Consider the following 22,840-nt stretch of genomic DNA (forward strand, 5'->3'; position numbering starts at 1 on the left):
TTTTGTTTTGCTAACACATTGTGCCAATTTAAGTTTGTGGTTCTGGGTTAGATATGGAGCTCCCTCTGTTCCCATCAGCTCTTCAGCTTTTGAAAACCAAAAGTCTTTGATACTGCTCTCTTTTTAAGCCTGTTTCTTAATGAGAATAATACAATATAAATTGCTGGCAAAAATAACCTTCTGAAATGTGGTTCAGAAGCAGAAATTAAATTCTGTATGTCAAAGTACTGATAGGAACACCAGTAGATTCAGAGCAGAAAAATTACTAATCCTATTTCAATGCAGAATTATGGTTTAATGAGAGACATTCCACAAATGTTGGATAATACAAAAGAAATTAATATAAAATAAATAAAGACTAGTATTCCTTTATAGAGGTATATACCTGCTTTTCAAACGAAGTCATGACCAACCTATGGAAGCTCTAGTACAACTAGAATAATACAAGACAAATTGCCTGATCCTCATGGATTGATGTATTTAGTGCTCTGAAGCCTTGTCCTACCTCCATTCCCGTCCAGCACGGCAGGTGATAATGGGAGCAACACGGTAACATAATGTTTTCTAGTGCTTTATGATATTCAGAATTTCTGTATTGTTGTAATACTGATTTTGTTGATACATGCTGCGAGTACTGACCTGATATTTTTCTTTCTCTGTCTCAATCACACTGTAAATTGAGGAAGCACAGTAATTTTCAGGAATGGATATGATTCAATAGCAGCAAAAGCATGGTCTCCATTTGCTCTGTGATGAAAAGCTATAGAAGAATCCCTCTGTAACAGGCTACTGACCCTTATAAAATGCTTTTCTACAAGTACATTCATTATCAGCCACTGTCAAAGAAACAAATTCTTTCTTTCCTCTTGAGGTGAAGTGTTCTGAATGACAAGCACAAGAGAAATAATACAGTAATTTGCTGATTTAAGGTGTGGGAAGTTGATTCACAGTTTACAGAAACAGCAGTGATTGTCAGTCTACCAATAAAGGATGTTTTTGACTTCAGATAAAGGGATGCTTTTGACATATTTTGCACTAGACTTTATTAGATAGAGGTACGAAAATGAACACCTAATTTGTGTTGTTGAAAGTACGATGTTTTCATATACAGTCGTAATATTTGAAAAGCCTCTTTATTCTACAGACAAATTTACAGATCCTGCTGGGGCCACTATGCTGCGATGGTAACAATGCTGACAATATGACACCAAGCTACTGAATGCTTCCCCTTTACTTGCATTGCCTTCTGCAAAAGTACTACATGTATTCTGCACAGGCCACATTGACTCACACAATTAATCTCTTTTGACTCCTTTATTAGTATTTTTGCCCTCTCCAAAGGTTGAGCAACCCTATTGACAGCATTTGGAATTCTCCTGGAAGCTCATTCTCAAAATCTAGTTCTTGTAGGGGTTCTGTTTGTAGGGCTACCCTAGGACTGGGAGATCTTGGCTTGCATCCTTCAACATCCTGTTCTGCACAGGGTACACAGAAATGAGAGAATGGATCTGGAGGGAAAGGGAGACTGAGAAGAAAAAACTATTCTTTCCTGTGTGGCAGCTCTCTGCCTTAGCTGCTGGGCTCACAGGAAGATGTAAGGAGTGCTTGGTTTGTGCAGTCACAAAGCACAGCTTTGGAAATGTCAGGCACTCGCTCCTGGCTCCCGCTGAGCACCACCCACGGCAGGCAGGCAGCCCCTGGAATCTGCTTCCCTTTGAGTCCCCAGCTGAAGCGGACACTGTGAGCATCCCTCCCAGGCACAGCACTGAGTGCACACAAGTGCAGGTGTGTGTTTCTTGAAGAGGTGAAGACTTGATAGAAAACGTTTGCTCTGTTTCAGATACTCCAGAGGTAGCAGTTCACTCACATCCTAAAACTGCCCTCAAGGAAAGGTATAAGTCAATGTTATTTCAGGCAGAATAAAAGGTAGAGTGTGTTAATAGAATAACAATGATAGGAGTGCTGAAAGGCTGCCTTATGGCCTGAGATGGCTTTGCTGCAGCAAGGCAGGACTAGCATTTGATCAAATCATTAACTTCTTGTTCCAAAGGTGGTCTCTGTGCCCCTGTGCTCTTGTGTGGGTACCTCACCTGCCCATCCCACAGCTGGTGGCAACACAGGTCCTATGTCCCCAAGAGGAGCTTCCAGGCCCTTGCAGTGACACTCTGAGTGCCTGAATGTCCACAGGGGCTCTGCTGTGGGGTGGCCTGACTGCAGACCAGCTCTGTTACCACAGCCTGGAATAGAGTTAAATACACAGCTTAGTGGATGGCAACAAGGTAAAAGATTGCAAGATTCTCAAACTTGCCATAAATTGTGTCTCAAAGTTCTGCCTCTTGAATTTTACATTCAAGAGCTGTAAAGTAAGAATAGATAGAAGGAGAAATTTCACTATGGATTGCTCTGCTAATTGAGCTAATAACACCTTCCAGGGAAAATGATAGATAAAAAGCACAACAGGATTGGATTTCTGCTGGCTCCTAGAACAAAATTCAAAGAGCAGGTTTTTTCTGGGAAGTATATTCATTCCTTTCTTTGTGTTTTCCCATTCTTAGTTCTGTACCTAAAATAGTAACACCGGGAGATGCAGGAAAAATGAGATTGTGATAGGAATCCTGAACTGCTTTTTAGATAAGTACTAATAAGTAATCACATTTCAAGCAGATTAGTCAGTAGTTTCAAACATTTTCAGCATGAGATTAGTCAGTAGTTGCAAATATTTTCAGCATGAGATGTGTGTGTGTGTTCCTAAAAGTTTGCTGGTCTCATGAAGGAGGATCTTGACAGTTTTTCAGATAAATAAAGTAAAAACATAAATCCTGTAAACCAGAAGTGGTTTAGCCATTGGAGATATCACAACTGCCTTGATGGGTTGGGACTCCCCCAGGGCAGCAGTGGGATGTGCCTGTTGACATTTTCCTGTGAGGGAGAGCCCTGATTGTTTCCTTGATGGGACACTTTACCTGATGATCTGCATGCACAGAGCTGCCTCTGAGCTGTCTCTCTGCCTGCATGCAGTTATTCCAGATTATTACTGCTCTCTCCTAAATGCTCAGTGTACCGACCTGGTGCTGACATTACAGGAGAAGCAAGCGGCTGGTGGGTTTCTTAGTACTGTGTTGGTCCTGTACAGCATGACAGGAGGAACCTTGTTCCTGTGTTTTGAATTTTCCAAGGACAAGCATTTGTGATGTCAGGACTGCTTTGTGGAGCTCTGGGGTCTGGCAAGAGAGACCTCCTGGATGGATGGATGGATGGATGGATGGATGGATGGATGGATGGATGGATGGATGGATGGATGGAGCTCTCACCTCCGGAGCACTGGGGTAGGACAAACTCCAGGAGCAGCCACACACAGGGCATGAGCTGGGGGCACAGATGGCAGTGGGGGAAAGGAATTGCTGCAGGCAGACAAAGGGAATGTTTGCTGGGGAGTCAGGGCAGGTGTGTGGAAAGCAGAGGGAGAAAGAAGGTAACTCTGCAAGGACACAGCGGTGGGAAGGGAGGTAGGATGTGTTTTTAAACCAGAAGATTTGTGTTTTGTATACAGAGAGTTGTGTTTAGGATTCTGTGTTCTTTTTAAGCAGCTGTGGAGACTGAAGCCTTTGTGTGCTCCTGGCATGGTCTCCCTGAAGGCTGCTCCCTCTGGCTGGCTCCAAGGCTGCCTGCTGTGTCCTCTCCCTGGCTTCCCAGCTCTCATCTGCATCTCCAGTGGAATTTGTTCCTAATCTAGCACCTGAAAAACCATTACAAGGGCTTGCCATGCCCTCACACTCAGTCCTTACATTACAAGATGAGGATCTGCAGGTGCACCCAGGCTGCTGCAATATTCCAAGTGGACAGCCAGGTCCTGGTCTATTCTTCAGGAAACCCAAGCAATCTTCTACCTGGGTTTATCCCTGTCAATACTTAGTGTTGCTAGAATAACAAGCAGTTATTTGAATCTCCTAAGAAATAATTTTAGCCCTGAAATGTTTTTATTAATGTTCATTTTCTTTGACTTAGCTGGACCAGATAATGTTCATGTCTAAGTATTTCCTTCTTGCAGCTAAGTGGGGAGTTGCAAGAGATTGAGAGAGGATAAATATTAATGTAAGTCTTAAAAAAAATTTCAATAGTTATTGCAACCAAGAATATGCTTTTCTTATATCTTGTGTTACTTCTTAGGTATTTGTTATGTTACTGTGACCAGATCACAAATCTGTGTTACGACGCAAACCATTCACATCAGTGGCCTGTTGGGTTAGGGCTGGTGCAGTTGGAGAACAGCTACAGATGGAATCTGATACATGAAAAGAAATGCAGCTCTGGATGATGACCAATGGATCATTGATCCTCAGTGGATCAATGGCCTGTTTCCTGATGGGTGCTTCCCTGCCTCTGGCTGCTCCTGTCCCTGCTCACAGCTGCCTGTGAGGATGCTGTGACAGCCAGAACTGACCTCAAGCCCTGCTCTTGCAGGGAGTGCACAGTCCTGCAGAGCAGTTGGTATTGCTGCAGAGGAAAATGAAGGCAGTTGAGATACAGACCCCATTTGGAGTTTTGGAAGAGGCAGTGTCAATGCTGGGGGGTAACTCTCCTGAGAAAACAGGTATTTCAAGGCAGCTTTGGGACCTCTTTCTGTCCTAGGCTCTCTGAGTTCTTACTGTGACTTATTGAGGTCTGTTATTTGTGCACCTTACAGGGTTGCTGTGAAATTTATTAGGATGAATTGTGAATGCAGAGAGAAGTTGCTTTCAAAAGAGAAAGAAATATGGTTTGCAGGGCTGCCTACAGATTTAAGATATGTAAATTATGTTTCTTGGAACCTTTAAAAATATTTTTTGCCCACATTTCCTCTCCATACTTTGAGTTTTGAGAATTTTTCTTTCTGATTATTTCTTTTCGGGAGGGTTATGTCAGAATAACGAGAGAAACTCGTGTCTGACAACTCCCAATTTCCTCTACAGTGTGCACAAGAGGCTCTTCCTTTAAGCAGCAGCATCCTCCATACATGTGTAAATTAATTTGTTTTTTCAGTAAAACCAGGAAGAGTTTGCATTGTTTTGGGGAGGGATTTATTAAAATCTACAAAAACAAATAGAAATTTGCTGTTTGAGGTATATTACCATTTGCAGGATCCATGAACCTTGGGGGATTTTAGGCAGGTAAGAATTCAGAGAACCAGAGAGAGCAGGAGGATCATGTTTGGGGTTTACATGAAGACATCTTGGCTCCCATTTTTGAAACTGGGAATGTAGGCAGCCACTGCCAGAGTCTGGGAAGTCCTGGGTCCCTAAAGTGCCTGGCAGGGAGCCAGACACCTGTGAAGGTGGGAGGTGGAGGAAATGTTCTATGGGAAATCAGGTCAGGTTTGGTTTCTTACATAACACCTCAGCAACACAAGTTCATGTGGTTTGATTGCAAAAGAGCCTTTGACTAATTTGCTCTGTGTGATGGGACAAAAAATGAGGCAGGGCTGGGGTGGTTTTAGATTTTACCAAGGAAGACTGTGTTACAGAACTGGAAAGACTGGAAAAGGAAAATGGGTAGAAAAGCAATATTTCTAGATTGCTTAGCTAAAGAATAGTCTTAGTGCAGTTGAATAGCAGTTACAGATGGAATTTGATACATGAAAAGAAATGCAGTTCTGGATGATGACCAAGCAATGTTCTTCAGAGTCTCATAAAAGCAAGATAAAAATAGGATTGTTAGAAGAGAATCTGATCTCAAAAATATTGGAAAGTATTTTTCTACCAGAACACCTAAAGGAAATTGAAAAGAGAAGCTACCCAGGGACTAGCTGTGTTGAAGTCTTTCTGCAAACAGATAGTAGATCACTTCTTTACTAGAAGAATTTTGTGAATTCCTTGGGGATAGTTTTCATTTGTATCTGAAGGAGAAAGTCAAGTTCAAAACATTGAAATATAATGCAAGAAGGCTAACTGAAAGATGGAGATAGATAAACCAGAAATCCAAGAGATCCTCATACTATATTTTGAGGAATTGTAAATATCTTTTAATCTTTTAATATGCCCCTAGGTACTTTCATCCATCCCCAGATCTGTTTACCAAGGCTATGACATTTTACAAATGATCTCTCTACTTTTAGTAATCTTAAATCCTGTTCAAAAGCATGCTATTGTTTTGTCTGAATATTAAGTTTTAAGCAAGGTAATGGATTACCTTTTGAAGAACTGCATGATCACTCTCGTTTTATCTGTGCTAGTTAAACGTTGATTTTTACCTTGGCTGGATTAGTTTCAAACTGACAAAACAGCTTTTGCTTGAGCTGGAGGAGGATCTCAGTCTTGCAAGCAATGCAAAGTCACAGCCAGCTGGAAGATGCTCCAGTGTCAGTGCTGCAGGTGCTTTATATTCCTTTATTTCACACCTCCTCCCAGCTCATCCCCAAAGCTTACACCTTCGCAAGGTAACACAGCAATGAGGCATTTCTGCTTCTGAGCATTTATAAAAGTGTCAGATTTGTTATAGGCAGTAACTATAACTTGCTTTTATAAATGTGGGCAGGGGAGCACCAGGGGACACAAGGGCTGCCTGGTGGCCACGTGTCCTCAGAGTGAGAGCAAGGGCAGGGCCCTGCACTCCTGCTCCAGTGCAAACTGCTGCAGCCTGTCACTGAGGGGCAATTAGGGCTGGGTTAGTTTGGAAAACCCAGCCAAGAAGCAAATTTAAAACAAAATTATGCTATTTCCTGGCAACTAGCAAAGCTAAATTAAGCTGGCCAATTCCTGATAAAATCACAGCAGGGAAAGCAGAACAAGCAAAGCAGAACTCTGTTTTGCAGTTAGATCCTGTGCTATTTTTAAGTCATCCTGACAGCTTGTTAAATGCCAGTCTGGAGAGCAGCTCCAAGTAGTGGCTGTCACTTCAGCCGTTTCCCAGGAGCTGTGCCCCGGCAGGATGCTGGCAGCAGTGCCCATCCAGTGGGGAGCCAGCCCTGCAGCAGCCTGGGCACCCCGGCTGTGCCTGAGCCTCGGCTGGGAGCTCTCCCTGTGCTCTCAGCACTGGACACGCTCACGTTGTGCTGCATGGTTTTGAATGACACGTTTGATGTTTCCAGACCTGTGTGCTCTCTAGAACACACTTGGCAGTAAATACAAGTTACCCAGGCACCCTGAGAGGGCTTGGCTGGCGCTCTGAGGGACTGTCAGGCATCCTTGTGCCCAGTCACTGCCACTGCACCAGTCTGAGCAGTAAGAGAATGAATTTTGTGAATACCCAAATCTGTTTGCAATTGTGGGAAAACAAAACAAAAAAAAACCCTAAACCAAAACAAACAAAAAGCCAAACAAACAAAAAAAGAAAAAAACCCAAAAACAAACCAAGCAAAAAAACCCAACCAAACAAACAAAAAAAACCCCAAACCAAATAAGGTTGAAACAGTTGTCCTAACTTCCTGGGTGGGACATGATATTCACACCTCCTGAGCTGCTGTCACACTGAGGTGTTTGTGTCAGGAGGGGAAGTCTCTGCCAGTGGCAGATAGCACAGCATGTCTCTTCTCTCCATCCGTGGGTGCATTGCATTGTCTAAAACGTTTTGTGACAGACTTTGAATAGTCTGGGAATGTCAATGGCAGAGCTGGATTGAGAATTCAAGAGACCATTTACAAAGGATCATAGGAAAGGAGTGTCTCCATTTTCCTCTCTGAGGCTTTGTGGTATTTGCAGCCTCTCATTTTCTATTAGTGACATGTTCTGCAGAGTGAAGCAAAGCTCACTTGTACTTAATTCAGAGTAGCATCACTGATGCCTTGTAAATCTGGTAAGAATTGAGTACAGGAGCACAGAGTCCCAGGCATGATAATTCCCTAGATTTCTTTTTTATATTGAAAATCTTGTAGTATCAGAAGTTACATTTGGATAACAGAATCCTATCACAATATATTTTAATATGGTGTAAGTGAAACCACATAGTAGTTAATTTCTTTTTGAATGCAGAAGCCTTTTGTTAAATCGAAACCTTTTCCTAGTCCTACTTTGGGCAGTATTTTAGTCCCGTGGGAGTTCCATTACAAACCTCTGAGCATTTACAGTCTCAGAGTGGTGACAGCAGTGCCCAGGAAGGATGGCTGGAGCAGGGGGACAGCAGAGGGAACCTGTGCCACCAGGCAGCAGGGGAGGGCACTGGCACCAGCTGGTGCCTGGTCTGCAGCCATCAGTGTGCCAGGAGACAGAACTGGGATGGAGCTCATTGCTTTGTGCAGTTTTATTCACAAAAAAGCACTCTGCATGGCTTTTTGGATTATATTAATTGGTTTGTGCTTAACATACAAATTAGTTCTAAACAGCATTATGATGGTGACTTGCCTCATCAAAGCATATTAAAAGGAGACTGATATGCTGAGTGCTTTGAATAATCTTACCCTTGTTTATTTCTGCTGTACTTAGTAATGTCATGGAAACAAATTGATAGAAAGGCATTGGTGCTTTCTCTCTAAGTGGAAAGTGGGATGATTAATTGTTGGTAGGTGACTTTTTAGCATGAACTCTCACTTTATAGATATATGCATTTGGGGAAGCAAACTAATTGATTGGTTAAAGTGTTATTTGCAAATGTGTCTGAAAGGATTCTGGTGCTTGAGACATCTCAGTAAAAATTCCATGCTGGCAAATAGACTGCTACACTGGCTGTTCAGTGGATGGTCTTGATGGTCCTTCTTATATTTATCCCTTTCTAATAATTTCATGTTCCTCAAATTTAACACTTTCTAGTGAAAAATTTTATTAAAATATAAATATTTAATATTAAGAATATAAAAATAAATTTAAACAAATTTAGTGATCAGCTTGAACATCAAGGGTGAAGTCAAATCATCTCCAAAAGGCACCAACAAACTTCTGAGGGGATAAAAAACTCTGAGAGTCCAGTGCTACAAGTCCATACCTAATGTTGTGTGCTAAAACTCTGTGTGGTGTCAGCACAACCAATGCCTGCAGAGCAGCCAGGCAGCTCTGATTTGCTTTCTACTCCCACTTTGTTGAGTTGAAGGTTTTTATTATGCATTTAATGACAGCTGTGCTCTGGTGGCCTTGATTGCTGAAATTGATGTCTATTTACAGTGCTATTATTAGCCCCCAAGTACATGTTGTTATTGTGTTGTTTTGAACATCCTGAAGTTGTACAGCTGAAGTTTTCCACTTGCTGTGCACACTTGGGTGAACAGTATGCAGAACAGGATAGGATAATGAAACTCCATCTTCCTGGTTTTATTGGCCTAATCATCTGTGTCTCTTTGTTAGTTTATTAAAACATTCCTTCCCTCCCAGCCTATCAAAATGATACTGCCTACTGCACAGAGTTACCTTTACTTTAGTGTCAGTGAGTGTGAGGTGTTTTGGGGTTTTTAAAATGAAATCTTTGCATTTTGGGAACTTAATTTTCCTTGTCAAATTCCATCACTTATGACTCGCTAACTCCTGATGACTGTGTTGAAGTGCTTCCTTTCCCATTACATGGTACCTACATGGTTAACCAAAACTCACACCTGAATCAGATTTTATCTTCTTTGCTATAGCTTAATTTCAATCCTTACCCAGAGACTGCTTTTAATTTCCACTTAGAGCATCTTAGATCCTCTCCTACTGTCTGCTACATCCTAGATCCCTTGCATTGGTATAACCATAGAGAAGGGATTGGCATCAAAGAAAGAAAATTTCATGCATTCTTACATTGAAAGGCAGTTTAAATACATGTCAGATTAAAGTTTCTTTCCCCAAAATGGGCTAGCCCAGGGTAGGAAGGTTCAGAGACCCAGCAGCAGCCAGTACCTGCTCCCTCTATAGAGGAAACATCACCTTTTTGCATTACATGTTTGCAAGAGGCACTAACGTGACATTATTCTACTCTTACTTGAAATCCTGAAATGTTGTGTTAGAGAGAAACTGCTGTTGTGTTAGAGATGTGTCCAGTAATAATAGCTTAATCTTTTTATAGTCATCTGTGAATAGATGTCATATTTGTGGTTTCATTATTTTCTTATTTCTTCCATTACTGCTTTTTTTTTTTCCTCCGAACAGTTTCAGGGGCTTAGGAGTTGTGTTTTGGAAAAAGACTTCACTGTGGGTTTTGCAGTGCTGGGCTGGTCCTTTTCTGGAGTCACCTATCAGTGTCACAGGAGTGCATTTCTTGGTGCCTCGTGTCCTGGCTGGCCCCTAGAAGGAGCTTCTAAAGTGCAATGCACACAAATGCACACATTGCCAGGAGAGTTTTCACATTCACCCTTGCACACACACACATACAGAATTTGGGAGTAGATTCCCAAGTGGTTGCATCGAGATATTTTTAAGTACTCAGCCATGAGTATGCTTTGCATAATAATTGTAAATAGATGTAATTGCTGAAGTCTTGAAAATATGAAAGTCCCCACAGATGACTCAGTTAATTCATGATACATGCAATAATAGTCCCTGCTGTGTTTCACCTCCCTGCAAAATGGATTTTTATATTTAACAAAAAGGGACATATTTATGCACAGCTCTCTTTGTGCTTGTGGAGTAAAAGCAGGAGAAACACTTAAATGGGACAAGTTAATATCTTATTCATAGTTACAGTGAGCAGCAGGGGGAAGGTCGATACCAGCACTGGTATTGTCCAATGTGACAAATGATATTGTGAGCTCATGCAACACACTTGCTGTAAAATGACTTTTTGAAGTAGGAGATAAAAAAAGAATTTGTTCACGGAATTCAATATTTGTACAGAAGTTCTTTGTTTCTTTTTTGAAGGCAAGACTTCAGTTTCACAGAATGGTTTCTGCTGGTGTTTGTGAGGCTGTCAGGACCAAGACAGGCTCTGAAATGAGCCCTTTGAGCAGCAGAAGAGATTTTGTGCTTCTGGAGAACAACTGGAGAGAAACACAGAGCTTGGGGCATCCCTGCTCCTTGAGGGGAGATTTTGCAGACCTGTGGCCTGTGCAGGGTTTTATTTATCTTTCTAGTCAGTATTTAAAAGATCCCTTACAAGCAATGCATTTAATAACATAGGATTCAGTGGAAAATGCTGTTTTATTACAATTTTATAGTATGTTTCTGTTTTGAAATGTAAATTCCAAGAAATTATGTTTTGAGATTGTTTTAAATTCTGAAAAGATGAGATTCTAGTCCATAAATGCTTTCAAATACTGAAGACTTTAACCTATGAACTTGCAAAACTATTTTGCAAGGTATTTCTGATTTCTCAGCATCATCTGAGTTGAAAGAGAGAAGGACACGAGGGTAATTGTGAAGGTGTGTGTTATACAGAGCAGTGTGGGGTAACTGCAGCTACACTGACCACAGTGATGGTGTTTTATAAATCACTTTTATAATGTGCCAGTGCTCCTGGAAGTTTTGTGTCTCGTTGTGTTAACTACATACTAATTAAATACTTCTTGCAAAATCCTTAATGAATTTCATGACTAATAGTGTATAGGGGGAAAACAAGTCATTAAAATATTTCAAAGATATAAGCACTGTTTTCACTGGGACTCTTGAAACTTTCCTCTAAACCTTGGAGTGACCCATCCACAATGCCCCTGTCCAAATCCAAACTGGCTGGCAGGCCAGGGAGCCCAAATCTTCTGATCAGTCCTGAATTAAAACTATTTTAGATAAAAACCTGATACTGTTTATTTATATTAGTCATTAGCATTTATTAAACAGAACTCTGAGGAGGGATCAGAACACACATGATCAGTTACTGTACCCTGTGGAAAAGATGGGTCTATAATAACCTCATCCCAATATTTGGCCTTTTTCCTGCAAGCAAAAGAAATAATCTCGGAAGGGAAACTATTGGCTTGAAAATTCACAACAGCCAAACTTCAAAGAGGTAAAGGTAAGATTGTTGTAGGACAGATTTGTTTTCCTTTTCTTTGGAAAACATAGAACTCGTTTGCTTGATCATAGTGTATCAGAGCTGTGCACAGAGGCAATTGGATATTTGCTTGGCTGCTTTTCTTGTTTCTAGTGGAAATACAAATAAAAACTATAAACCATTAATCTTCAGTTTAGTTTTGCTAAGTGTTGAGCAGCATTTAAAAACAATTACTCTGCTTCACAGCAGAAGTCGTTAGAGGAGAGGGATTTAGCAGCTGCTTCAGCTCAGGGTTTGTACAAGAGCAGGTTTATTTCTTGGTTATATGGTAGGAGTTACAAAACAGGTAAAACGATTTACTTAGGCCTTCTGTTTAAAGCTCAGCTCCAGCGTGGCTCCTCAAAACAAGCACAGTGTTCTGGGGATAACCAGCCCCTCCTGGTTGCTAGGAGATGCTGAATCCCAGCAGTGCCAGCGTGCTGCTTGCACCCAAACACTTTAATGCTTCCTCCATTTCTGGAATGCTCCAAGGTGCAGCAGAGACACTGAAATCACACTAGGGCAAGAGAGACAGAAGCAATGCCACTGAAATTGCCAGGGTTTTTAAAGAACGAGCAAAGTCATTGCCTCTTCCAGCATTTAAAGCTGTGTTTTATTCAAAGTTATCAAGTGAGGTACTGCATTTCTTCCATGCTGAGCTTCCAGAGACTTTCTCCCTTTTGGGACATTGATTTGGTCTCCAGTATAAACAGCCCTTACCAAGCATTACAGCAAGGTGCTGCTCATGGGACCAGGCAGCTCCTGAGCAGGCAGGCTCATGGTATTCCCCTGCCCATCACAGGCTTCCTACAGGATAAAATGTAGTTTATGATGTTCTTGGTTTTGGCCAGTGGCTCAGAAGAGTCTAAGTCTTGGTGTGCCCAAGAACTCACCAGTCTGTGGCCTCAACTGCCTCTATTCACCCTCAATGCTCACCAGGAAGATGTAAAACCAAATAAAGATATGTAATAAATAGAACCTGACTAATTTATTCACTCAATAAAACATCAATAGCCTAAAGTTAACTGAGCAACAACAGGCTCACACTAAAATGTTAAATTAATACCTCCCTGCTGCACAGAATCCATTGCTTGAGTGCATTTTGCAGAAGTTGAAAATGTGACATTAAGTGTAGATGTGTTTTAGATTATTAGAAAGGGCATTCCTTGTGAGTAATTAATTTTCCGTTATTTTTAGCATTATATTTAGAATATTTTAAAACAAATTGTATTGGCAACTCCTGAAGAAAACTGCCTAGCCACAGCTATCTATAAAGATATTAAAACCCAAGAGCTTTGATCCCTTTTTTCACCAGCTAGCCAACAGTTGGAAATTTTTTGCTATCTGGTATTCATTACCTCCTTGTCACTACCGTGTTGTTCCTACTTTCAGCCCTAATTCACAGCAGCTCTGTGACAGTGCTGCAGGAATGTCCTCGTGCTCCCCATCCCTGGCACAGGACAGGGTACAGGGCACCTTCCCACAAACCCAGGCACTGCCAGATCCCCCTGACCCAGCACAGAGAGTTTTGGGCATGAAGAGAGGACAGGATTAATTCACATTCAGACAGTAGGACTTGGAATGGAGTTTAGATGCTTTGCACCTAGGCTGTGTCCCCCTCTTTTCTAGGAACAGTGCCACTCTGCAGGCAGCCCTGTGGGGTCACAGGGCAGCTGGGGGCTGGTTGTGACCTCCTTGCACCCCTGGAAGGAAGAGTTACCCTGCTCTCTGTGTGACAATGCCTGTTTGCCAGTCAGCCTCTTGGCAGCCTGTCCTTTATCTCTGTGGCATGGCTAGACCTCTGATCAGCAATGCTCATCACTCTGGTGTGGCTTTCTGGGGGCAAAATTTACTGCTACAAATCCCAGAATGCCTATTAAAAGGGCAGGCAATGTTGTCTGCACGTCTCAATGGCCTGAAAAATGAGGGAATATAAAATAGTAGCTAAAAATAGGGAGGGTTAGGAATTATAAAACAGGGGAGTAAAGTGAATTTTGAAATGTGGATGTTCAATGGGCAATAAAAGAGAAGGGGATGACACCCTCATCCCTGAGCCTGCAGTAATTCTGAGCCAGCCATGATTCCTGTCCTGTACCTGCAGATCTCAGCTGTGTGGCCTTTGCAAGGTGATAAATAGCTCTTTGTAGCCTTGTACTATTTTTATTGCTTGCAACATTTGTTTTAGCCACAACAGGGAAGCATGCCTCTAAAAGTAAAATGCTGACACGTGTGAAGGAAACCCACAATCCATAACATCATTTAGCAGAAAGAGATTTTTATGTTGTTTTCTAGCTTCCATCTCTGCAATGCATTTCAGTGATGGATGATGTTGTGAAGGATCCAGCCCAGTTCCTGGTGCTCTGCAATCCACACGTGGTGCAGCTGGAGTGGGATTGCATTCACCTGCACTCTCAGAGTGGCTCCCCTGGGCTGCTTCTTCCCAGCACTGCTGTTCCATCCTGACTCCTGTCTGCATGAGGGCAGAGGCAAGGAAAGAAGGAAAACTGATGTCTTCCTCTGTGTAGTGGATCCTCTTACAGGATAAGGGTGTTAAACACACTCCTGTAGTGTGAACCTGGGATTTCAATATAATTATTCTTGTCTAGACTATTTCTGTAAGCTTCATGTAAATTGCTAATGTCATTTTACTTATAAATTATAAATTATAAATGTTTCTACAATATGCCAGGTAATTTAATACTCCCTAGAAATGAAGCCATTAACCCAATCTCCATCAGAAATTTTTGTGCTTTTTCCTGTAATAATGGACAAGAAAGACTCTCCTAATAGCCAACCAAAATACTACAATGTCCTTTTTCAAATCTCTCCTTGACTTTTGCCCCTAGTACACTGCCAATAAAATATTCAGCAACAGCTTGGCAGCTCCTCTTCTCTAACCACTGCTTATTGCATTAGTCACAATTATCTCTCTTTATATCCTCCTGCTGTTATTCCAACTCTTGTGGCCTTTTCCAGTTGTGCAAATACATATGCATGCTCTTGAATTCATGAATAGGATGAATAATCACTTTGGAGTCTTTGGAACAACCTACCTCCTTCAAGATAAGGATGTGAACAAATGTTCAATCAGAGCTTTAAATTGTAATGTCTTTGGAGCAGCAATTGGTTTCTGGTAGGTCTGTATAGTGCATTTTTACTAGAGGATCATAACTGGACTTCTGTCCTACTGTGAATAAAATGCAAAGGTTTAAAGCTCTTTATAATATAGCCCAGTAAATATGAAGGTGGTACTTTTGAAACCAGTAATTAATCACAGCAAAATAATTGCCAGCTGAGGTGTAGTGGTAACCTCTGAAGAAGTAATCAGGAATTAAAGCCAGCTAGGGTGGTGATGTTTAGTAAAACTTACAAAGTGATACCTCTGCACTTGGAGAGACAAATCCCATTTCTGGAGAGGAGCCAGGGGTCTGGAGAGAAACCACCAGCCTGGTTCCTTCTTGCTTGCAGGGCAGGACTCCCCACCAGTGACCTCCTCACCTGCAGGGTCTCTGAGATCTCTGGATATGTCAGGCTCACTAAGCTGGGTGTCCTTGCCAGAGGGGCCAGTGCCAGCTCCTTTTCCAGCCTGCTGGAAGCATGCTGGGATGGGAGAGGGGATGCTGCTGCTGCACAGCCCCCACTAAGAGGAAGTGCTCTCTGCATTCTTAGTCTTTTGTGGATGGTTTTCCCATTTCATCTTCCCTGCAGGATGAGTAGTGCTGGCCCCTGCTTTCACACAGCTCTGGCAATGTCCTGCTGGGGTGTGTAAGTGAATTCTTCACAGGAATTGCCTGTATGGATTGCCTTGGGAGATGAGCAGGGACAGGTGACAGACCCACTCATTTGCTCCTGACGTGTGATTTTGCTCCCTGCAGTTGCACTCCTGCAAGGAGCAATGGCAATGCCACATCCTCAGCCTCACCACAGTCCTTGGTGTCTGTGACCCTCAAAGGGACCTCCCAGATCAGCCACTGGCTGTCAGGTTATAAGGACAGTACTTCAGTATGAAAGCCTGATATTGCCAAATCTTTCTGGAGTTAAATCTAAGCTCACACAGCCAGTGGAAGACTCTCATTGATTTTAGTGGACTTTGGATTCTTAGCTATATAGTTACAAGGCAGTAAGTGCCTGGAAAGACAGGCTTTAAAATACCAAGGTATTGGAAATATTGAGCTGCAAATGGAAGATGTGTCTTCAGATGAGCTGCTGAGCAGAGGGAACCTTGGTCAGTAGTGAGAGTGAACACCTTGCTTCACACCAGATGTGTTTGAATCAACCCTCACAACACTTTGGTGAGCAATTAAATTAGTGGAAATCTGGATACTTTCTTCCCAATGATGATTTACTGCATGAAAAAAATGAGGTGTAGGAAAGTTTTGGATTGCAGCCCACAGGGTGGAAGTGAATGATCACAGCACTCGAGCCATCCTTCACTGTGCTGTCATCATTTATTGGAAAGTTGGAAGTTGTAAGCAGCAGCTGTCCAGGGAGACAAATCAGTTGAAAAAAAATTATGTCTTACAGCTTTCCAGATAGTGACCCTGGGAAGATAATCAATTATAAAATCAATGTAATACATGGGACTTGGGATCTCATTCTGAGCATGCTGGGCTTTGAAAGATTCTGGCTGTGTTGGAAGTGTGAATGCTGCAGGAGTCATCCTCCTGTCTTTATAAAAGATGATTTTATAAGCTGAAACAATCCTAATTCACACATGCCAGCACATTGTCCTCCTCTGAGCACACTGGCTGCAGGTTTTCAGTATTCCCTTGTACACTTCTTTTAACATGTTGTGAAATATGTGCAGATATTGTGATACTGCATCAGATGGAGCAGGTTCAGGGACTGGACACAGGATCTCTGCAGAAATCTTGATTTCAGTAAAGTCAAGGCAAAACTCCCATTGACTTCAGAGTGGCTATTTGTGCTACCTTCTCTTTTGGAATTACCTTTTTTTTTCCCCCTACCTGGATTTTTAAATATGCTATTTGACTATTAAAGCAGTCTTTCTTACCCTTTAACTTGTGTCAGCACAATTGCCTCTTCCCAGATGTGCCTGTTAAGTATTTCCTGATCAGAGTGTTATACCTGCTGTAGGGGAGAAAAAGAAAGACAAATTGAATGGCCCGTAGCTAAAAACAAAGCTGGGAAGTGAACCAAGGCACTGAGTGCTGACCATGGGGCTGCCCTTCCTGAGCTGTTGTTGTTGTCTTTCTGTGCTTTTTTAATTTTTAAAAATATCAGACAGAGACAGGATTATAAGTGTAATGAAAAGTCCTTGGGATTTGTCTCCTTGTCTTGAGCACTTTTCTAAAAGCAAGGTCTCTACAAGAAAGCAGCTAATGGAAATTTGATGTCTGTTGTCAAGTATCTGCCTAAAAACAGATACTTTAATGTTTAATGTTTGGAAATACAATGTAACAGCTCTACAAATATCAATATTCTCAAATATTCAGAAACAGAAAACAGAATATCTAATATCTATTAGGTTTCTCTGATCTTTTTCCTATTGAGTTCATAAATGGCATAAAAAGATGCTGTTGCTAGAATGCAAATAAATTCTGTTTCTGGGAAGATGATTTACAGATTCCTGTCAAAACAATAGTGCATGATATCTGTTGAATTTTGCTGCCTGTTTTCCCCACATACAGAGAGCAGCTAGAGATTGCTTTTCATTAGGGATAGTTTTTGACCCTGAGAAGATCAGCAAAATAATAAGGTTTGTAATTTAGCTATTAGTATGTTATTAATTAAATAATATAGCTAGAAGCAGGAAGGACTAAATGTGAAGTACAATATGCAATAAGTAAAATGAATTGTGACTGTCCTGCAGCTCTGAGTTCAGTTCAGGTGCTGGCCGGGTCTGCACCTCAGTCAGGCTCTGCTGTGGAGAGGAGGGCTGTGTGTGAGCTCCCTGCTTCCAGCAGTGTTGGAATATTGTTAACATTCCTGTCACACTCCCCTTCTGTACCACAGGGATAAATCCTCTCCATTGGTGTTGGCATTTTGCTCATCAAAGCCACAGACCCAGGACTATGATCTTTTTCTCCAGATGTGGGGGAGTTTCTTCAGTGTGAGACTTCTGCTGGAAGCTCTGCAATAGTGATTTCTGGGGAGTGCAGGGCTGTGGGGTGTTCCTGATGCTCCCAGCTGAAATGGAGTGTTTGCACCCGGGGGAGCTGGGCACTGCTCCTGTCCCGTGTCTGCAGAGCTGAAATGGAGTGTTTGCACCCAGGGGAGATGGGCACTGCTCCTGTCCCGTGTCTGCAGAGCTGAAATGGAGTGTTTGCACCCAGGGGAGCTGGGCACTGCTCCTGTCCCGTGTCTGCAGAGCTGAAATGGAGTGTTTGCACCCAGGAGAGCTGGGCATTGCTCCTGTCCCGTGTCTCCAGAGCTGAAATGGAGTGTTTGCACCTGGGGGACCCGGGCACTGCTCCTGTCCCGTGTCTCCAGAGCTGAAATGGAGTGTTTGCACCCAGGAGAGCTGGGCACTGCTCCTGTCCCGTGTCTCCAGAGCTGAAATGGAGTGTTTGCACCCAGGGGAGCTGGGCACTGCTCCTGCCCTGTGTCTGCAGAGCTGAAATGGAGTGTTTGCACCCAGGGCAGCTGGGCACTGCTCCTGCCCTGTGTCTGCAGAGCTGAAATGGAGTGTTTGCACCCAGGGGAGATGGGCACTGCTCCTGCCCTGTGTCTGCAGAGCTGAAATGGAGTGTTTGCACCCAGGGGAGATGGGCACTGCTCCTGTCCCGTGTCTCCAGAGCTGAAATGGAGTGTTTGCACCCGGGGGAGCTGGGCACTGCTCCTGTCCCGTGTCTGCAGAGCTGAAATGGAGTGTTTGCACCCAGGGGAGATGGGCACTGCTCCTGCCCTGTGTCTGCAGAGCTGAAATGGAGTGTTTGCACCCAGGGGACCTGGGCACTGCTCCTGCCCTGTGTCTGCAGAGCTGAAATGGAGTGTTTGCACCCAGGGGACCTGGGCACTGCTCCTGCCCTGTGTCTGCAGAGCTGAAGTCTGCCTCCAGCAGGAGGAGAGAATAGAGGATGAGCAGGCTGCAAACCCACAGAGGCTCAGCAGGTCTGGGTGAAGGCAATCCTTCTGCTGGGTGCTGCATCTGTTATTTAGGCAGGACCGGAGCCTGGCCTGGGGTGGATACCCAGTGCAGGACAGCAGATCCCAGGCTGGGAGGAATGCATAAATGGGAGTGAGTTTCCTGGTGTTCTTCATTCACTCAAACCAGCTCTGTGTAAACTAGGGAGCATGAATTTGTTGAACTTTACAGCTTTTTTGCCTGCTTTATTTGTTTATAAATCTCGATTTCTGTTACAGACAGGAGCACCTCACCAGCCATTCTAAGCCAATATATAGGCCCACTGTGAATGCTGTGACTTGCTCAATGCTTTAAAGACATGCTGAGCTTTGTAAAGAAAACATTAATAAAAAGAGCTTATAAGAGGCATAAAGTGCAAACATACTGTGATTTCTTGTTTATAACAAGATTTGTGGGGTTTTTTTTGTTTTGGCACATATTTTATTAAAACTTTCATCAATTTATTAAAACTTCCATAATTTTATTGTCTCCATTCAATTACATGTTACTTAATCTCAAGCACCATTATAACCCATCTCCAAGGGGTGGTGTATTTTGAAAACTCTTTCTTGTTGGCGTGAGGTGTTTGGAAGCTGCAATGGCTGGAGAATTACAGCTCTCCTAGGACATGCTGCCAGAGCAAGGCTGATGGAGCTGTGTGATCACCACTGCACATTTCACTAATTTAGGGAAATGTGAAACTTTTGTATTCCATGCAAATTTCATGCCAGGGTGCTGTTTGCTCCAGAAGGTAAGAGACAGACTTGGCTCTTGCTCTTCAGCAGTTTCCAGAAATTTAAGATGAATTTCATTTAACTTGAGATCCATATGTTCATTGTATCAATGGTAAATTGTTTTGAGTCATGACTGGTATTTTGAATGTATGACATTCCTCAATGTATTATTTTGGACACTCTTTCTCCAGGCACATGCAGCAGTTTTGATTCAAGGTGAACTACATAAGTCACCAAAATTAGGTGGTTATTGCTAGAGGAAGAAATTCCTTCTCCTTCCCCTAGAAGTGAGCAGTGTGTGCCAGCCTGTATTTGTACAATATTGGTTTTATAAGAACAGTTTCTCACTTTTACTCATTTGAGAATTGAATTAGTTTTTGCTGCTGCTTCACTGACTTCACAGAACATTTCCCCACAATCATTTAACATGCTATTAAATTCTAGAGTATGTTGTCAGTGCATCTGATAATTTGATTTTGAATGATGTTTGTGTCATTACTAAGTATTTTAGTCAGCAACAACAATGTTGGTAATATGTAGTGATGCTTTTAGCAATGAGCTCAAAAAGAGATGCAGAAGCCCTGGTGTAAAGCTGGCAGTGAACAGAATAGATGACTCCTGAAGCCATTATCTTCCAAGAGCTTCTGAGGCTCAATTCATTTAAACTTGCTGCTTTTGCATTTTCATCAGCTTCTTCAGTTTCTTCTATTTAGTCAAAACTATGCAAAATTGGATTTCATAAAGCTATTTTTAAACAGTTTGGATCTTCCAGTCTACAAGACATGAAGCACTCTGAGGACTGCACTTCTTTCTAAATATCTTTATGTTTCATGTTTTTATTCAGGGGCTATCAAAGCCAGGGGAGACCTAACAGATTTTTAACTGTGGCCAGCTATTGATTCTCCCATTCTGGGCCTTGTTGCACAGTGCAGCTCATTCCACTGGAAATGAATCCTACTGAAGCTGTGCCAGTTGGAAAGTACCAAACATGAGAAATATTTGGTGTGATCAAGTACCATATTTGACAGAGAAGTTACCTTGGCTTCAGCAATTGATCATGTGGAAGATTTGTACAAAAGTGAAGAAAAAGGAAAAGCCAGATTGCTCAACAATGCAGATGTTCATGTTAAGACAAAATGTGTTTATGTCTGGGGCCCTATGTTGCCAATCTGTCAAGAGCAGAAGTGGTTTATGGGGTGTCCATCCCAATCCAGGGGCTCCCTGGTGGCCTCCTCTTCACCCTTCCCACCAGAGTTTTGGTCTCTGTGCACATCTGTGTGGTTGTGCTTTAACACAAAGCTGTGATGTGATCTAACTGAATACAAAAATATCCAGTACCAACGACTGGGAGCCAGTGTGGCTTAAATTCACCTTTTCAGGTTCTGGAAGTGCCCAGACCTGATGTGGCTGCTCATGAAAGCTGGCACAAGCTCACACACAATCGCTGACCAGTGCCAGAGTGGGACCTGCAGTCCCACTCTTTGTCTGCCTGCAGTCAGCAGACAGAAACGCTTGGGCTGTTCCCATCAGTGCCTCCTGCTCTGCTGGCTTTGCCCTTTATGCCCTGAGGAAGCTGCAGGTCTCTGCTGGCTGGGGCTGCACGGGCTGTCTGAAGCTTTCTGGGTGCTGTGGCAATCCAGCTTCCTCTGATCCTGTCCCACAGGATAGCTCAGAGCAGCCAGGTGCTAAAGGCAAGCAGATAGGTATCTCTGTCTGCTGGGGCCATTTCAGTGAGGTGTCACTGCACTGAGGTGACAGGGGACAGGGGCAAGGTGACCTGGCCACTGCTGGCCACTCTGGGCTGCTGGTGAGGACACAGCAAGGGCTCTCCAGTCCTGGGGCCTGGGTGAGATCACCTGGACGTGCTCACCTGGACATGCTTTGCCCCAGCTGGAGGGATGGGGACATGGAGCAGCTGCTGCCTTTTCCACCATTTGGTCCTCAGGCCCAGGATCATTCTCTGGCTCTCTTCATTAATGGAGACTGTATCACTTTGCTTTGCTTTTTACTGGGGTTTTGGGGTTGGTTTGATTGTTTTTCTGGGGATGGGAGAAGTGATATGCTGTGATTAGTAGGAAAGCTCTTAATTTGCTGCTTATTGGGTTTTGTGTGTTTTTGGTTTCTCCCTAAAAGTCTTGTCCTAGAGAATTCTCCTGTGGCTTGTGAATGCTTTGCTTTGTGAACATTTAATCCAGCGTGGGCTTCAGCAGTAATTAGTAACATGGATATTTATGGAGACATTCTAACCTGCTTTGTTCATGAATATTTCACCATGGTGGAAATTTCACACCCAATAAATCACTAATGAAAATGTCATTTCCCAGCTGCATTTACCTGATGTGCTGTTAATCTTGCCTGTACCCATTGGAGGCAGAATTACTGTCAGATTTGCAACAGAGAAAGGAATTGATTTTTAATTAGTGACCCCAATAGTGTAGGTTAAAAATTATTTTTTAAATGGTGATTTAATGGCCCTTTTCATATAATGGCATCAGCTTCATTGCCTGTACTGATGTTTTCTAGGCTGCCATTCAAGCAGATACTCTGAAGGACAACACAACAACTGTTGGGACTGAAGGGATCAGGGAGGGCAGTGGTGTGGGGAAGGTGGCTCTGAAAACAAGAAGTGTCACAGAAACCCCATGAAACCCAGTACCCTCTGTACTGACAAAACTCACGAGCCAAAAGTGTCAGTCTACTTGCATTTGGTCTCTTCCCAATGTGGTCCTGAACTGGGCCATTCAACTCTAGGATGACATTTCATGAAGGAAATTATTACAAGATAGATTGTCGTGTTTGGAAAGATCATAAATTATTTTGCCTGATTGATGAGTTTTATCCATTTTCCTTAAGTAATTTATATCCTGGCCAGCATGCCTATGGACAGATATCTCTAATTTAAGGGAAAGCAGAATGGCACAGTGCAAAAAGTGTCTGGCTTCCCTGAAATTGTCACTGCAGGTTAATTTACTAAATGAAGAACGTTAATGAAATATTAGAATAGGATGATCACTGTTAAAAATGACCAGGAAAAAGGGTATGAATCATGCCATAGGAGGGAGCTACAGCATTCTCCTTCCTGAAAGTCAGAAAAAAAAAAATTATGCACTGATCAGTGCCAGTGAAGTTATCAGCTCATTAGATTGTGTCAAAGTCTGGATTTGCAGAAATCAGGCCCTGC

The 22,840-nt window shown here is 42.7% G+C and overlaps 2 long non-coding RNA genes across 3 annotated transcripts in view; one reads left to right on the forward strand and one right to left on the reverse strand.

Moving 5' to 3' along the window:
- The window catches only part of LOC135281556 (uncharacterized), a 46,798-nt gene extending 26,083 nt beyond the window's left edge, over positions 1 to 20,715 (forward strand). For both annotated transcript variants that reach the window (XR_010348160.1, XR_010348161.1), the window contains one exon: positions 20,504 to 20,715. This is a non-coding gene — a long non-coding RNA (uncharacterized LOC135281556). The remainder of the gene's footprint in view (positions 1 to 20,503) is intronic.
- LOC135281234 (uncharacterized) lies at positions 1,359 to 6,308 on the reverse strand. Its single transcript, XR_010347938.1, has 3 exons — positions 6,227 to 6,308; positions 2,091 to 2,237; positions 1,359 to 1,876 (listed from the first exon to the last, which is right to left on the reverse strand). It is a non-coding gene; the product is annotated as an uncharacterized LOC135281234 (long non-coding RNA).
- Positions 20,716 to 22,840: the final 2,125 nt, after the last annotated feature.

Source organism: Passer domesticus, chromosome 15 (genome assembly GCF_036417665.1).
Source record: "Passer domesticus isolate bPasDom1 chromosome 15, bPasDom1.hap1, whole genome shotgun sequence".
NCBI lineage: Eukaryota > Metazoa > Chordata > Aves > Passeriformes > Passeridae > Passer > Passer domesticus.